The sequence below is a fragment of the Pantherophis guttatus genome, chromosome 1 (assembly GCF_059756535.1).
Source record: "Pantherophis guttatus breed Tessera chromosome 1, ASM5975653v1, whole genome shotgun sequence".
Lineage (NCBI taxonomy): Eukaryota > Metazoa > Chordata > Lepidosauria > Squamata > Colubridae > Pantherophis > Pantherophis guttatus.
The window spans coordinates 209,254,317-209,272,615 of record NC_142063.1 but is presented as its reverse complement, the minus strand read 5'-3'; the positions used below and the strand labels follow the sequence as shown (position 1 = coordinate 209,272,615).

General features: G+C 37.5%; 3 long non-coding RNA genes across 4 annotated transcripts in view; 1 reads left to right on the top strand and 2 right to left on the bottom strand.

Annotated features, from left to right (window-relative positions):
* Positions 1-18,299, top strand: part of LOC117674247 (uncharacterized) — an 80,214-nt gene that overhangs the window by 6,762 nt on the left and 55,153 nt on the right. The gene's annotated exons all lie outside the window — the stretch shown is intronic.
* LOC117674249 (uncharacterized) lies at positions 906-4,699 on the bottom strand. 2 transcript variants are annotated; one of them, XR_015731304.1, is made up of 5 exons: positions 3,857-4,699; positions 3,206-3,748; positions 2,582-2,656; positions 1,503-1,626; positions 906-1,027 (listed from the first exon to the last, which is right to left on the bottom strand). It is a non-coding gene; the product is annotated as an uncharacterized LOC117674249 (long non-coding RNA). The 2 variants fall into 2 exon arrangements; XR_004593782.3 differs by having other exon boundaries at positions 3,206-4,699.
* On the bottom strand, positions 11,186-15,504 carry LOC148116757 (uncharacterized). Its single transcript, XR_015733756.1, has 2 exons — positions 12,902-15,504; positions 11,186-12,786 (listed from the first exon to the last, which is right to left on the bottom strand). It is a non-coding gene; the product is annotated as an uncharacterized LOC148116757 (long non-coding RNA).

Here is an 18,299-nt window from a genome sequence, read left to right as displayed (position 1 = left end):
ACACTAGCTGTGATAACTAATCTCCTTGAAATATTCCTATCTTGATATTAAACTCTCCCAGTCTCTAACCACTAACCCAGTGGTCCCCAACCTTTTTATCGCCGCGGACCAATCAGCCTTTGATAATTTTACCGTGGCCCGCTGAGCGCGCGCAGGGGTAGGGGCTTTGGGCCACACGTGCGTACCTGCGCGGGGCTCTCTTCCCTGGAGCCTTTGCACATGGCCCAGGAGCTTTTGCGCACGGCCCAGGAGCTTTTGCGCACGGCCCAGGAGCCTTTGCGCTGCAGCGTTCATGTCCCCCGGCCGCTGCGCGGCCTGGTGCCAGGTACTCCACGGCCCGGCACCGGTCCGCGGACCGGGGGTTGGGGACCACTGCACTAACCAACATTGTCTTCCATTATGCCATACATCTCGGAACAGTTTATTTAAAAAGAGCAATGATACAGTATTATTTTCTGTATTATTGTTTGTTTTATCAGCTTAAGTTAAATAGTATAAATAATACCTTAACATTTGTGGAAAGCAGAGCTGTTATATAAAGACCACACTTAGTTTATATTTAAATTTTTAATATGAATATCTTGTAATAATGACTATAACAAATTTTCTGTATATTTTAGGATCTTTTCTAATAATACATCCATTCTGGGATAATACTCTAAATTTGATTAATGGAATGACTGACCATTGAAAATCGGGAAATGCACTGTTATGTTTAATAACACAAATTTCAAAATTGCTGAAATGGCTTTGCTTTCCTCAGTATGATGGTCGAAAATAGAATACTTAGAAATTCATCAAAAACAACCTAATTTAGATTAACTGACTGACCAAAAGAAAGACAAATTTATTAAAAGATGGAGTTTGTTTACAGAGTTCAGAATTACAGAAATATTGACCATATTCAGAATGAAACAAAACAAAAACATCAAGGTACTTATTCCATTTTGACCACTATCCGTGGCTGGGATTCTTTGTTATTTGAATTGTTGTACAAAGTGACCTTGTTGCACTTGACACTTGGATACTGTAAAATAATAACCATAGTGTTGCAAAATTCATTTTATTTTTACTTCCAAATGTATGATAACTTTTCTATAGAATAAAAATATGTGATGTCTTAAAAACTCTTATCATTTACATTTTTTACAACATCGGGTCTTGCAGATCCTCAAAAGTGTTAAATAAATATTTTACAACAGTATTATCTGGATATTGTTATCGTGCTATATCACATTAAGAAAAAAGGCATTTTACTAAGATTTCTTTTACCTATACTCTAACAATTGCTTATTTTGAAATCGAATAATACAAAAGAATTGGATTTGTATAAGAATTATTTTTGACATATTCAAAGATAGCTTGCTGTTAATAGGTTACAATTTAATGACAGAGAATGAAGAGATGACATTCCCAATTGTGACTTGCCCCTAAAGGCAAGTGGAGAATCGTCAATTTTAATGTGTCTATTTCTCTCCCAGAAATGGAAGGATAAATCTTACCATTGTGGTCAGCCACTTTTCTTCAATGGAAGGGTAGAGATTCAAGATGGGAGCAGAAGTTGTCGATTCCGTGCTCCCAACCTGTTATCAGGCCCCTTTTCTTCTCAGTCTCTGTTGAGACCTCCTGTGAAAATAAATTGATGAGGTACATTAAATTAACGTTTAATGATTATAAAACCTCCCTGACAGAGGTTGTTCTAGTTTCTTACTATCATGTAAGATACTGTCAGTGTTCACGCTACTGGTTGCTTTCTGGTATTTTTCATATTTCCTTTTTAGCTCCTTATACTCCCTTTTATCATCTCTGTCAAAATAGATAGGCCCTGGCAAAAAAAATAACAAAAGAACTAGAACTTGTTCAGCCAAATTTAAGACAAAATAAATCATTTTTGTTTTTAAAATGAAAACAATTTAAATGTTAAAATGATACTTTCTGGATTTTTTTTCAGTTTGTTTTGCAGCTCCTTATTTTTTTTCACAAGGCACACTATTTCACTAGCTAAGAGGTCATTTTCCTCTTTGAAGATGGCATTTAAAGAGAAACCAAATCATCTTATTTTGAAAAAATATATAAATATTTCAATGAAAAAACACTTAACACATTAAATTATATATCAAACATCATTTTTGTCCAATAAAAACTAGCCAAGTTGAATGAGACAATAATTTATCTGATGAATAACTTCTTGGCAAAAATTAGCAGGCAGAATATTAGCTAGGTTTTTCATCACATTTGCCTTTCGAACAATCCAGACAAGCATATCAAGAAAAGCCATCTAAATTCTATTTATAATGCCATGAAAGAAGGCATTCTGTCTAAAATCTCTTATTTTATGACTGAATGTTATAGCCTAATTTGAATTTGAAAATCTCAGAAAAACTCATAGAAAAATTAAGATAGGTTTTTTTATTTTCGTTTATTTATTTATTTATTTATTTGCATGACTCATATGTAAATGTCCTATGTAAATGTCCTATGAAACTGGCACTCAGTATGATTATTTCACGTTTGTTCAATAAACATGGCATCTCATCTTTGTCTATATTATATCTGGTTAAATGTTTTTGAATAGGTATACCTGGGAAATTTGGGAATATCCTTAGATTCCAACTGCTCTCGTCTTTTGCTCTCCTCTCAAACATGGACGATTTCACTGTTGTAGAAGAAGTACAGATAGTAGCAAAAATGTAAATTAACCATGAAACACTCCAATATGAAATATTAGTTTAGTAACGTTTCTCAAAGTTTTCCCATTTAATTTGCTAGATCTCATCTTGGATTTTAAATGTGAATTTCAGGGGTGCTCTTTGATTTGAGTCTTAAAGCTTTCTGAAAGTAGGGGTCCATTCACTTACAATATTGCTGTCAGTCAAATGGATTTCCCCCCAGTCACTCAAACTGCAAGGAAATTCTTAGTGTGTACTGCAAATCTGATCTCATGATTGCTGAGGCCTACTCATGCCGAAATAAATCACTACTTTAAAGTGGCAAAGAAATATTGGGACTCATCCACTTGTTTTAACAGCAGCAAATATTAAACACTTGGCATATAAAAATCATGATGCCAAGATTATTGCAAGTCCTGATGAGTTTCTTGTTTTATCAATTTAATCTTAAAAAGTATAAACATTACTTTAGCATTCAGAATCACAGAAATATTGACAACATTCAGAATGAAGCAAAAACATATCAAAACACTTACTCCATCTCTACTACGATCCCTGGTTGGGAATCATCATTTTCTTGATTGCAACACAAAGGGACATGGTTGCATTTGACACCTAGATACTGTAAAAGAATAAACATTGTATTGCAAAATTGATTATATTTTCACTATCAAATGTTGTATGATAACTTTTCTACAGGATAAAAATATAATGTCTTACAAACAGTATCATTTACCTTTTGTACGCAATCAGGTTTTTCTTCTGACTTTTCTTGCAGAGACTGAAAAGTGTTAAACAAATATTTTTGATGTATTCAAAACACAGCTTGCTGCTAAAAGGTTAAAATGTTAGTGACAGAGGATGAAGAGATGACATTCCCAATTGTGACTTCCTGAAGTAGAGAGTCATCAACGGAAACATGTCTATTTCTCTCCCAGAAACGGAAAGACGAATTTTACCATCCTGGTCAGCCACCTTTCTCCCACAGAAGGGTAGAGATTTGAGATGGGAGCAGAAGTCGTCAATTCTGTGTTTCCAAGCTGTTATCAGGCCCTCTTCTCAGTCACTGTTGAGATCTCCTGCGAAAAGAAATTGATGAAGTACAATCAAAATTAACTTTTAAGGCATTATACTATCTCCCTTACAGAGGTTGTTCTACTTGCTTACTATCATTGTAAGATACTTACAGTGTTCACTCTGCTATCGCTTTCTGATAGTTTTCACATTTTCTTCTTATACTCATACTCCCTTTCCTCATCTCAGTCACCATCTCCTGGCAAAAAAATAACAAAAAAAACCTAGAACTTGTACAGTCAAACTTAAGATGAAATAAATCACTTTTGCTTTTAGAACAAAAATAATTAAAATGTTTTTAAGTTAAAATAATACTCATTTTCTGGATTTTCCCTCAGTTTGTTCTGCAATTCCTTATAAATTAAGCCATTTCTCTGGCTAAGCAGTTGTTCTCTTTTTCCAACTAAGATGTAGAAATTAGAAGAAGCATGCATCAGTCATAGAATATAAATATGCAGACAAAAAGAGGAGCTTAAAACAGGATTGTAAGGGAAATGAATGACCTACAGCTCTTATGGTGACATCTTTTTCTGCCAGCTCCCTTTCTTGAAGCAACGTAAGTTCTTCTATGCGCTTCATTTCTGTATTTGTATGGGAAAACACTTGTGCTATTAAACAATATTCACAAAAGACATTACATATTAACCCACCAACAACACTGAAAGTTAAGACTGGCCATTAAATAGAAGGGTCAGCGGTGATGCAGAGGGAGGATTGCCTTTGTATCCTCACATCTGCTACAGATTCTCACACAAACAAAATAGTTGGTTTCTTTGATGTTGTCTGTATTTCTGCAGATAGACCTCATATTTCTTTTTCAGCCTTCATACTCCCTTTCGTCTCTGTCAGCATCTCCTGGCAAAAAATAACAAAAGAACTAGAACTTGTACAGCCAAATTTAAGATGACATAAATCACTTTTGTTTTTAAAATGAAAACAATTAAAATGTAGTTAAGCTAAAATAATACTTTCTGGATTGGCTTTTACTTTCTTCTACAGCTCCTTGTTTTCTTTCATAAAGCATGCCGTTCAGGGGTGGGTTCTAAAAAATTTTACTACCGGTTCTGTGGGCGTGGCTTATTTTGTGGGTATGGCTCCCTGGTCATGTGACTTGGTGGGTGTGGCTTCCTGGTCATGTGACTTGGCAGGCGTGGTTTCCTGGTCATGTGAATTGGTGGGCGTGGCTTCCTGGTCATGTGACTTGGCAGGCTTGGCTTCCTGGTCATGTGACTTGGTGGGCGTGGCTTCCGGGTCATGTGACTCGGCTGGCATGGCTTCCTGGTCATGTGACTCGGCTGGCATGGCTTCCTGGTCATGTGACTCGGCGAGCATGAGTTCTTTACCCTAATGAATGACTTACAAAAAGAAGTTATACAAAAAGGTAGTTTATTATTTTCTGCACTTATTTATTTACATAAGAATAAAATAAGTACACAATAAAAGAGCTACACAAGTATAAGTACTTGTGTAGCTCTTTTATTGTGTACTTATTTTACAGAACGATGAAAGTGTTGTCTGTATTCAACGGCGCAGACTTCCTTGCTCTAATGAATGACCTGCACAAAGAAGAGATCTGGAAGGAAGTTTTTAATTGCATGCACTTACACCTTACATAAGAGTAACACACTGAAAGAACTACACACAAGTACTTACTTCTGTTCCTGGTCTTTAGCTTTAAGATGTTTCCACAATGTTATTATTATTATTGGTTAATCTTTAGTGAGATTCACAGCCTTTGAGGCTGGTTAATAGCTCAGCAGCTCGAGTCCTAACCAAGGACCTAGGAACTGTTAAGGTATCGTCGGAGGATGTAAGCTGTTCCGAGTAAGGTGGTTTTTTGTAGAGTCAAAATGTTCAAGTCCGGCAAATTTAGAATTTCTAAATAGCGGGGTAGCACTTTGGGTATTGCTCCAAGGGCTCCAATTACAATCGGGACAACACACAATTTCTTTTTCCACAGTCGCTCAACTTCAATTTGCAAGTCCCGGTACTTTGTGATTTTTTCTTGCTGCTTATCTTCAATCCAGGTATTGCAATGCATCACCGGGTATTGCAATGTCAATGAACCATACTTTTTTCTTTTCAACTATTGTTATGTCAGGTGTGTTGTGGACCAAGTGCCTGTCAGTCTGAATCCTAAAGTCCCACAAGATTTTGAGTTTCTCATTCTCTAAAACTTTCTCAATCTGATGTTCCCAGTGGTTTTTGCTGTACTCAAATCCAAACTTCTGGCACAATTTCCAGTGAATGATCTTAGCAACACGGCCATGGCATTGTAGGTAGTCAGTTTGTGAAATTTTGCTGCACCCACTGATCAGGTGGTCGACTGTCTCATCTTTCTCATTGCAGAGGCGGCATTTGCTGTTGGTGGTAACATGTTGAATTTTTGCCTTCATGCAGTTTGTGGCTAGGGCTTGTTCTTGAGCTGCCAAAATAAAGCTTTCTGTTTCTTTTTTCAGTACTCCTGATCTTAACCAGTTCCAAGTTAGTTTCTGGTCAGCTTTGCCTTCAATACTTTTCAAGTATTGGCCATGCAGAGCTTTGTGTTTCCAATTTTCAGCTCGCTGCTCAATTACTTCTTTCTTATATTCTGCTTTTGTTTTAGTTGTCTTTAAAAGGCCTCCTTTATTTACTTCCTTAATCATTGGTTCTTCACTTTTCTGGATGTAATCATTCAAGCTGCATTTTTCTTCTTCCACAGTCTGCTTTACTTGTAGGAGTCCTCGACCACCCTCTGCTCTTGGTAAATATAATCAGTCAACATCACTTTTAGGGTGCAAGGCATGATTCATTGTCATAAGCTTCCTTGTTTTTCTGTCCAAATTGTCTAACTCCATCTGGGTCCAGTCAATTATTCCTGCAGAGTATCTAATCACAGGTATAGCCCAGGTATTTATGGCTTTTATGATGTTTCCTCCACTCAATTTGGACATTAATATCTTACGAATTCGCCGAATGTACTTGGCTGAAATTAATTCCTTGACTTTATTATGCATTAAGTCAGAGGCTTCTAAAATCCCCAAGTACTTGTAGCCTTCTTCTGATTTTACTGCCTTTATCATTTCTTCATTCTCTAGTTCTATTCCATCCTCTTCTATGATCTTGCCTGCTTTGGTTGCTATTGTTGCACATTTGTCAATTCCAAACCGCATACCAATGTCTTGGCTGAATTCTTTTGTGTTTTCAATTAATAAATTCAGTTCAGCTTTTGTTTTACCAAACAGCTTCAAATCATCCATGTACATCAAGTGCGAGATTTTCAGTCCTTTCTTTGCAAGTTCGTATCCACAGTTCATCTTCTTCAAAATGATTGTCAGTGGTAGCATTGAGAGTATAAAAAGTAGGGGTGAAAGGGAATCACCCTGGAAAATGCCTCGTTTAATTTCAACTTCACCCAGTTCTTCTTCATTAGCCATAAGTTTCGTTTTCCAGAGGTTCATTGAAGATTCCATGAATTTTTGTATGTTGCTGCTGATGCCTAATATTTCCAGGCATTTCTTGATCCAGCTATGGGGAACTGAATCAAATGCTTTCTTATAGTCTATCTAAGCCATGAACAGGTTGGTTCGTCTTTTCTTTGAGTTCTTTAGGATTAGCTTGTCGATCAGCAATTGATCCTTTGTTCCTCTTGAGTTTTTGCAGCATCCTTTCTGTTCTACAGGAAGCAAGTTATTTCTTTCCAGGTATCCATAGATTTGGTTTGCAATGATACCAGTAAGAAGCTTGTATGTTGTTGGCAAACAGTTGATTGGCCTATAGTTTCCAGGATGTGCTGAAATGGACAGATTGACACTGGAACTCCAGGAAAAGGAAGAAAGCGAATACTATCTTGTATGGCACCAATGGTATCAATAGCTGGAAAGGAAAATCAGCAAAAATGTAGAGGACAGAAATTAGGGTAAAGACTTACATAAGGAGATGAACTCATAAGAAATGTAAATTTGTAGTGTAAAGTTATAACGTTGGAATTAAATATTTAATAATCACTCTTTATTAAAATATATAAGCTCAACGACATATATTCTGTTGATGACAAAAACGTATATGTAGAATGTTAGGTGGGTTTGTAGGTGGTGGGTTTTTTGTTTGTCTTTGTATTGTATTGTATTGTCTTTATATCTGTGTTTATATTTTAATAATAAAAAAATATTTTTTTAAAAAAAGAATTAGTTGCAGCTCTTATGGCATCTCGTGTACCAAGATAACCCACAGAAAGCAATATATTCCTTTCTGTTCTTCACTTTACCTGCATTTACCAGCCTCTAGGTAAAAGCTGGAGGATGAGGAGAAAAAAGAGGGGGCGGGGGAGACTCTTTAATCCCTCTCCATTTTGCAGCCTATTCTGACCAAGAAAGATCTACAGATAGTTTTAAAATATTCAAGTTCAAAAGTTATTCTAAAAATTATTCTAAAGCAATTTTTGCTTGTTCCTAGATTCCTTCAATTCCCATTATATTTCATTATTATATTTATTATTATTATTATGTCATGTTACTGTCATATTCTTTGAATCCTAAACTAATGCTAGAGTTGCACATGCAAGTTGACAAATAAATAAAAAAGGATCTCTTACCTCAAACAGGAGTTTTCCCGCATAGTATAGGAACGTCTCCATCGTTAATTTAATGTCCTAAACTAAACTAAATTAATCCTAAACTAAACAAATATATTAAATATGATAAATAGTGTGTGTAAACTAAGTAAATAAGTGTGATATTAAATAAGATAAATACTGTAAATAAGCAAACAAATGTAATGTAAACTAAACCTAAGCTATGTAAATGCAGTTAAAAACAAAACATGATCTATGCTAAGATCGGTGTGGGTGCAGTCAGTCTGTCTCCTTCTCACTGAATATATCAGCATAGTCTGTCAGTTCAGATGGCAAGATGGGCCGACGAGACTTGGACCATGGATAGTGCACACTTACCGGGTGAGGTTAGTACATTGTTGGCTCGGGAAGACAATCAGATTCTGAGACCAGTAAATGAGGGGATCATGAATTCGAAGCCAATCCATGCCTAGGACCATGGGGAAATGCATGTTGGATGCGAGATAGAATTGAATAGCCTTCTCGTGAGTGCTGATACGCATCTGCAGCGGTTGCGTAGTGGCTGTGATAGGCCCGGACAAGAGCAACCATCCATCAATGGTCTCCACTAGGAGAAGTGGAGACACCAAGCAGTGTGGTACAGACCATTTGGTTGCAAATGTGGTGTCCATGAAGTTTGTGGTAGTGCTCAAGTCGATCAAGGCATGGACCGGAATCCCACATGGACGAGCCAGTAAGAGCAGACTCACAGCCAGGATCAAATGGCAGGGCCATTCCTGGGGGTTAACCAGAGGATGCTGATCAGGTTGTGACAAGGCCCAGCCTAAGACGCACCCTAGGTTAGTCTCTATGCATTTCTCAAAAGCTTATTCGGAATAGAAGCTGTGGATAACGCCCCTCGTTTCTTCTTGGGGCAGGAAGCCACTATGTGTCCCAGCTTCCACAGTATAAACACAACCACCCCCGATGTGATCTGTTCCTCTCTTCCACAAAAAGGTGGGGGTCTGGTGGTTCCTAACTCCATGGGCTCCTCCCATAGTGCAGGGATCTCACACTGGACAGGGGTCGACCAGGCTTCCAAGGAAGTGCGGCAACTTTTTTTAAAAAAAATTTATTGAAATGTATTATATTACAATACAGTACAATCAGTCAGGCAGTGTCATTTTTATACACAGGTTAGATTGATTCTACCTTTTCATTTCATCGTTCCACATTCCTATATGCATCTTAAAATTTGTATTAACTTTTATCTATTCTTTATTTGGTTATCAATCCACCTGTACCAATCATCCCACACCATATAATATTCTGAGTCTTCTTTCTCATTTAATTCTAACATTAATTTGTTCATTTCGGCACATTCTAGAACTTTCTGAATAATATGTTCCTCTGGTGGTATACCCTTTCCTGTCCAATACTGGGCAAGGGCTATTCTTGCTGCAGTGAGTATATGTATGATTATATATCTTCTATTTTTCCCATATTTCGTCTTTAGTATGCCCAGGAGAAATTGATTTTCTTTGTATGTTGCCGTTTTTGTTAATTTATAGTTTCTATTCCAGATCGTCTCCCATTCATCCAAATTTATATTATGTCCAATATTTTCGGCCCACACTATCATTGGCTCTTTTACTACCTTTTCCGCCCTATCGAATTCTAATAGATAGTTATATAATCTGGATAATACTTCCCCCCCCCCCGGGCCTGTCAGTAATTTGTCTAATCTATTTGTTTCCACCACAATGCCAAATTCTTCCTTATCTTTTTTGTACCTAGATTGGATCTGCAAGTATGGCCACCAGTCAATATAGATCCCCTGCTCGCCTAGGGATTGATTAGTTTTGAGATTTCCTTGGTTATCTAGAAGTTCTTTATAACTAATCATTTTATTAATCTCTAGTGTATTTGGGTATATCATGGCTTCCATCGTTGATAGCCAGTTTGAGATTTTCAAATTCTTCTAATTTCGTCCCATACTTGTATTAATACTTCTCTTATCCTGTGTCTATGGAAATACGTTTTGGTCTTTTTCTCTTTGTCCCACAAAAAGGCATGCCACCCTTTTTGTAGGTCGTGCCCTTCCAAAATTAGAATTCTTTTGTTTCTTAGATTAATCCATTCCCTTATCCATACTAAGATGGCCGCTTTATAGTATACGTCCCATGCTGGAGTCCAAAGCCTCCGCTACTTCTATTGTCTTATAGCGATTGCAAATTAATTCTTGGTTTTTTCCCGGCCCAAATGAATTTCCTAATAGTTTTGTTAATTTCTGTGAAAAAATTTTTACCTAAGATGACGGGTATCGTTTGGAATAGATATAATAATTTGGGCAGGATATTCATTTTAATTGATGCTATCCTGCCCAAAAGTGATAGTTGCAATTTACCCCATTTTTCCAAATCCTGTTTTATTTTTTTAATCAGAGGTGTATAGTTGTCTTCTTTCAAGGTTGAGCATCTTGCTGATATCCATATCCCCAAATATTTAATTTTTTAAAAAAATTGTAAGTCTAATTCCTTTTCTAATTCTTTCTTTTGTGTTTCTGTCAAATTTTTGACCAACATTTTGGTTTTCCCTTTATTCAATTTAAATCCGGCTACCTCCCCATACCTTCCTATTTCCTCCAAATTTCTCGTTTCTAAAGGTTCCTCTATGATGAGCACCAAGTTATCCACGAAAGCCTGTATCTTATACTCCTCTCCTCTAATCTTTAGTCCTTTTATTTCGCTGTTTTTCCTAATTCTATTTAACAAAGTTTCTAGTGTCTAGATGAATAGCAGTGGTGATAATAGGCACCCTTGTCTTACACCTTTCTTAATTTGAAATGTATTCATCATATCCCCATTTATTATTATTCTTGCCCTTTGTAATTTATAAATTGTTTCTATCATTTTCTCAAAATTGGTTCCAAATTTCATTATTTTAATTTGTTCGATCATAAATTTCCAATTAAGATTATCAAAAGCCTTTTGGGCGTCCAAAAATACTAGAGCCATTTACTTCTCCGGGTGGGCTTCATAATATTTGAGAGTATCCACAACTATTCTTATGTTATTCCTGATTTGTCTATCAGGTAAGAAGCCGTTCTGGTCCGGGTGTATCATGGAATTTAATATTCTTTTCAGTCGTTCCGCAATTATGTTCATGAAGATTTTATAATCTGTATTTAAAAGGGAGATCGGTCTGTAGTTTTTAATTTGTTTTTGGTCTGTACCTTCTTTCGGAAGTAGTGTGATATATGCTTTCCTCCACGAATCTGGTATTTTTGCTTCCAATAGGGCCTCATTACATATCTCCAGTAATTTTGGTGTTATTATTTCATCAAATTATTCAAATTAAATTCGTCAAAGTGCGGCAACTTTTATCCTCCTGCAGCCATGCATCTATTTTGAGGCACAAATAGATTAGCTCAGTGAGGTTGGGAGGAATGTCGATGTGGGCCAATTCATCAAGCAATTCCCCTGACAAGCTGTCCTGGAACACATCCATAAGTGCATCCTCATTCCGAGCAGAGTCCTGGCTGAGAAGATGGAACTCATTAACATACTCTGTCAAAGTCTGTCACCCTGTTTCGGGGCCTTGAAGCATCAACTGGCCATTTGTGCCTTGACAGGGTCCTCGTACATGAGCCAGACCTGAGCACAAAACCCTGGGAAACCATCTAGCAGTGGGCTGGGCTGGACAAGAAGGAGGGTGGCCCACCAGGTTGCAGCTCCCAACAGAAGATTAAGCATAAAACCCATTTTAGACCAATCTGTGGGAAAGTCCTCAACCCTAAGGCTCATGTATAGGTGGTATTGTCTGCCAACTCTGTTCCCTCTTCTCCCTCGGAGCTCTCAGGGTGCCTTGCTTCTGACCCTGAATCCCACGATGACACCTCCTCTGATTTGGCTGCTGGAGGGGCTGGCAGCCGACAACTTGACACCTAGATACTGTAAAAGAATAAACATTGTTTTGCAAAATTGATTTTATTTTTATTACCAAATGTTGCATGAATAAAGATTCATGCAGAATAAAAATATGTAATGTCTTAAAAACTGTATCATTTACCTTTTATATGCAATCAGGTGTTTCTGTGGACTCTTCTCTGGCAGAGACTGAAAAATGTTAAATGAATATTTTAGAACAAAGTAGAGAATCATCAACTGAAACACGTCTATTTCTCTCCAAGAAACAGAAGGACAAATCTTACCGTCTTGGTCTTCCCTGGACTGGTAGGGATAAAATTTTGGAGCAGACGTCATCAATTGCCTGGTCCCGAGCCCTTATCAGTTCTTTGTTCTTTTCCATTTCTCTTGAGACCTCCTGTAAAAAGAAATTGATGAAGTACAATCAAAATTAACTTTTAATGCATTATAAAATCTCACAGAGGTTGTTCTAATTTCTTACTATCATGTATGATACTTACAGCCTTCGCTTTTCTGAGAGCTTTCTGGTAGTTTCTACATTTTCTTCTTAGTTCCTCATATGTTTCCTCTCTGTCAGCATCTCCTGGCAAAAAAATAACAAAAGAGCTAGAACTTGTACAGTCAAATTTAAGATGAAATAAATCACTTTTCTTTTTAGAATGAAAACAATTAAAATATTACGTTAAAATGATACTCACTTTCTGGATCGTCTTTTATTTTCTTCTCCAGCTCCTCATTCTCCCTTATAAGAACAGCCACTTTGCTGGCTAAACGGCTGTTCTCCTCTTCCAACTAAGATGCAGAAATTACAAGAAGCAAACATCAGTCATGTAATATAAATACGTTGACAAAAACAGCACAGTGAGGGAAATGAATGACTTACAGCTTTTATAGTGGCATTTTTTTTCAGCCAACTCTCTTCCTTGCAGCAACGCAAGTTCTTCTATGCGTTTTATTTCTGTATTTTTATGGAAAAAGACTTGTGCTATTAAATAATATTCACAAAAGACGTTACATATTACCCCACAAACAACACTGAAAGTTAAGACTGGCCATTAAATAGGAAGGGTCAGGTGTGAGACTGAGGGAGGATTGCTTTTGTACCCCCACTCCTGCTACAGGTTTTCACACAAACAAAACAGTTGGTTACTTACTTTGGTCTCTTTGGTACTCTTTATATTTCTTCAGACACACCTGCCAAAAGAAGACATTTTCAATACCTGAGGCCAAGCCAACTGGAGGAGGCAAATTTACTAAGTATTATAAACCATAGTCTGGATACAATCATAGTGGCTGGAGTCTTATCTAGTTGCAATGTCCTTTGGCTGTGCTCTGGCTGTTTTTTCTAAAACACTTTGCAATAGTTCTGGCAAAATGCTTGGACCAAAAAGCCACCTTTTGAAAAGCAAGGTAACTACATCAATCTATTGTCAATCTTACATTGTGGCATCTTCATGTTTTCAGTGGAATTTATATATGCCTCCTCTAAGGAAAATGTTAATACTTGCAGTGCGAACAAAATATGGTAGATTTAGATTTTTAGCAGCAATCCTTAAACAGGCTGAATATAGATAAAGCTGCTGAGAATAATTATTTTGCTGACTTTCCTTCTACTTCTAAAAATCTGCAAGGAATCCTCTAGCTCTGTGTGTGTGTGTGTGTGTGTGTGTGTGTGTGTGTGTATGTGTGTGTGTCTTTGTGTGTGTGTGTGTGTCTGTGTGTGAAATACTCAGTATTTCTCAATCTTGGCCACCTGAAGGTTTCAACTCCCCAAATCCATGCTGGCGAAAGAATTCTGAGAATTGAAATCGAGACATCTTCAAGAGGTCAAGGTTGAGATACACTGTCCTAGTTAGTGGAGATGGGGAGGGGGAGAGAGAGTGAGACCCCCTACTGACTATATCCATGCTTTCATTAATTTTTGTGGCAGCACAAATCAATAGTTGGCAAATGTCTTCTTTCAGATTTTTTTTAAATCTGAGAAATATAATAATTCTGGGAAATTATACTTACAAGGCTTTTCTTCAGATGGTCTTTTGCTATTGGAGTCAAAGCAAGTCAACTCAATTTTGAAAGAAAAGATTCCGGACACAGAAAGCCACTTGGATTTTTTAAAATGCACATATGATATAGAATTTCCCAGTTATGGAAAAAAGATTAACAGGAACAAAAGTTCCATTGGATCCAGTATGCTAATCTTATTTAGAGAGCTAGAGTGAATCAACTCAGCTAGTTCATCCTCATGTCCCTCTTAACCATAGCAGGAAGACCCTCACTAACCATTGTTAAACAACAACCTGCATAACATCATCTGAATTTCATCTCTAGCCAGCTGCAGGGACAGCTGAAGCTGCCTTTAGTTGTTCTGCTGTTAAAGTGATGTTTTAATGGAACTCTTCTTCCAAAATAAACCTTGCTGTACAAACAATTGACAGGGCCTCCAAGGTAGTGTTGATGATAACATGGTCTGAAGCTAGGATCCTCCCATCTCTAGTTTAGTGTAAGGTGATTCTGGGCCTAGTGATTACTAGTTGTATGGATGTTATGCAGCTGTTTGTAAATTGTCAAGACTTCCTATGGAATCAGCAGTATAAAAATACTATGTATTATTAAATCATACAGCCTGAGCCAGCTTCTATCCATCTTTCCTCTGATACAGTTATCAGAGAAGACATTGCTACATCTACTGTTCAGGTTCCACTGTTGTGTATAGTGAAGTTAAATTGACAAACAACATAAGGTTCAATCTCAGCTTCTTCATTTAGAGCCTAACAGCCCCAAACACTTGGTCAGGACTTTCGCCATATCCCTGGCACATCCCTGGGATATGCACTTGGTTTTCCTCAGTGTATCAGTGATCCTACATCCAAAACTGAGGGATGATCTTCCCTCAGCCCCTTCATGTATTCAAGTGAGCAGCCACTGAATGACTTCTCCTCTTCTCCCTTATTTCCAATAACTGGTACCACCCACTGAGGAACTGGCAGAATCACTGCAAGTTGCTATCAACTTCATACCTTTGTAAGCAGTCCAGGACGTTTTGGTGAATAATACAAGCCCTTAGAAAAAGGAACCAAGAGAGGTGCACTTCCCCAATCATCCACCAGGGGCAACCAGTGCTGTTATTGCCCAGTGATGAGCCTCATCACTTTTTCAACAATTTCCCTAAAGAAATTGCTAAATAAGCAAATAAAGTTTTGATTCCTCAACTAATCCTAGAGTTATGCATGCATACAAGTTGACAAATAAATAATAATTTTTTAAAAAGGATCTCTTACCTCAAAGAGTAGTTTCCCCCCATAATAGAGGAATGTCTCCATCCCTAATGCCCTAAACTAAACTAATCCTAAAATATAATAAATTAATATAATAAATATATGTAAATATAAGTAAATATATTAAATAAGTATAATAAATAAACAAATGTTGTCTCTAAATGAATCTAAATAAATAAGTAGATTAAATAAGATAAATAAGCAAACAAATATGTACTGAAAAGTTAAAGAAAGTCAAAATCTGATCTAAGCTACCACTTGTCAACGCGCACACAGAGTAAAACTCGTCAGTGAGCAACTTTCATTCAGCCTACCCAAAGATTTTATATACCTCCCGTTTATGAGCTCATCCACCTCTCAGCACCATTATGAAGCATCACCTCACAAAGGAAAAGCAAAGCAAACTCATGGGCTGAATGAAGGTTACTCAGAGTTTTATTTGTTTTTCAATATTTCAATATTTTTCAATATTGGTAAAATATCAGGAGAAAATCCTGTTTGGTGGAATCAGAGGATTAGCTAACAAGAAAAATGCTGTAGAAAAATTTGTGCCACTGAAGAAAGCAGGGAGATCTCTGGAGAAATATGCACACTTTAGAAGGGAAAATGGTGCAGAGGAGAGAATTGGACAGATTTCTGTGCTTGGCAGAGTAAACTATAGTATGGTTCTTGTTCTGCCATGCTGTACTTGCCTATTATTCTTTTTATTATTAGTAACATCAAGTACTGATGTGTTTTTCTTCTCAATTTGCAAAGACACTATGGCATGAGTGATGGGGCCTGCTTTTAAAATTTGGCCATCGATAGTTGTCATAGGCAATTCAGACTTCACTGGAACAGTGAGGATCTTAAGTTTCTGGACCGTGGCTGGACTTATAAAGTTGGTAGTTACCCAGAATCTATCAAAACAGGGATGGTGGTTTCCTGACTGCTGGGAAGTGTCAGGATAGAATCAAATTTTGTTAACGTACCTGAGTGTGGAGGTGATTGAGGCCAGTTCATTGCTTAGTTGTGTCCCATCCCCCAATCCCCGCGAGCCGGGGAGGGGGCATTTCTCATTTCCCTGGCCTTGAATTTTGGGTGAGTAGTAGAGAGATTGATGGGTATCTGTTGCCTCTCCTGGGAGGTTTAGTAGAGTAATTTTTGATCATGGGGCCAGTCTCTCCACAATTGAAATAAAGGGTGAGCTTTCTGTGTTGTTGCCATTCTTTTGCTCCTGGAGCTCATCTGGCCAGTCCAATTTGCATTGGCTCTTCATCATACAAATCCAAGGGACAGGGAGACCCAGGTAGCGACAGCACAAGAGAGCTTTGGAAGGATTTGGCTGTGGTTGCCAAAAAAGGCTCTAAGTTCTGTGAGTCAAGACTCAGTTGTTACAGTGCCTAGCTTTTATAGACCACAGGGAATACCTTGTTGTATCAGTTGTGTGGTTATGGCCTTGTTGAGCCCGCTCTTGAATTGTGATATTAAGGTGGGCTTATTTCAATGCAGACCTGCTCCAAGCAGCTTGAAATCTTCAATGTATGTTCTCATGGAGTCCTTGCTCTGTCAGAGCTGGCAGATGCATTGTTTGCCAGTTCAGTATCTTCTGAATACAGTCTCCAAAGTGCTCTCTGTATCTACTGAGGACACTTGGGAAATTATCCAGAACGAAGTCATTGACTTCGATGAGTGGAAGTACCCATTTGGCAGCGGAGTCCATTAAAAGACTGAGGATGAAGGAGACTCTCAATCCGATCTAACCCTAAGTAGGTTTGCAGATAGGGCGGGCTCACAAAGTCAGCAGCCTGCTAAACATAAAGAATCCATTGGTGACATCCATTTTGCTCTTCAAATTCATGGAGACCAAATCCAAACATTAAGTGAGTTTTCCTCAATGCAATTATTTTATATATTTTACCAGAAAAAAGCTCATGAAGTCAGCACCCTAAGATTAGGGATGAGATACAAATCCATTGGTCAGGTCCATTTTACTCTCCAAATTCATGTAGAATTAACCCTAAGTGTGTTTGTCCCCCAACGTGACTTTCCAATTGATTTTATGAGGAAACCTAGACAGAGCAGGCTCACAAAGTCCACATCCTCCTAAACATATCAATCTGTCACTACAAATCTGTCAGCGACATCCATTTTTCCCTCTGACTAAATGGAGAACTAACCCTAACCCTGAGTGGGGTTTTTCCATGTGTTTTACAAAGAAACATAGGGTGCCTCAAAAGGTGAGCACAGTCCTATGTCCTACAAATCTGTTAGTAACATCCATTTTGATCTCTGAATTCATGGTGACCTAACCCTAACCCTAAGTGGATTTGCTCCTCGATGGGATTTTCCTATGTACTTTACTAGGAAAGGTAGTTAGGGTGGCCTCAAAAAGTGAGCGTCTTCCTAAACATACAGATGTGGTATGAATCCCTTAATGACATCCATTTTGCTACGCAAGTTAATGGAGACCTAAACCTAACCCTTTGCCGTGGGGGGGGGGGGGAGGGAGAAAGAGAGAGTATGAAATATGTTTGAATATTAGTAAATCATTAAATATTAGTAAAGAAAGAAAAAGAGTATTCATATTCATGGAAATACAGTGCTCAAAAAAATAAAGGGAACACAAGCAGAAGACATCCGAGATCTGAATGAATGAAATAGCCTTACTAAATACTTTGTTCGTTACATACAGTAGTTTTAGTTGTTTGAGCAGTGTATAAACTACTGTATGTAAAGAATAAAGTATTTAATAAGGCTATTTCATTCATTCAGATCTTGGATGACTTCTGCTTGTGTTCCCTTTATTTTTTTGAGCAGTATATATCTCAAATACCAGAAT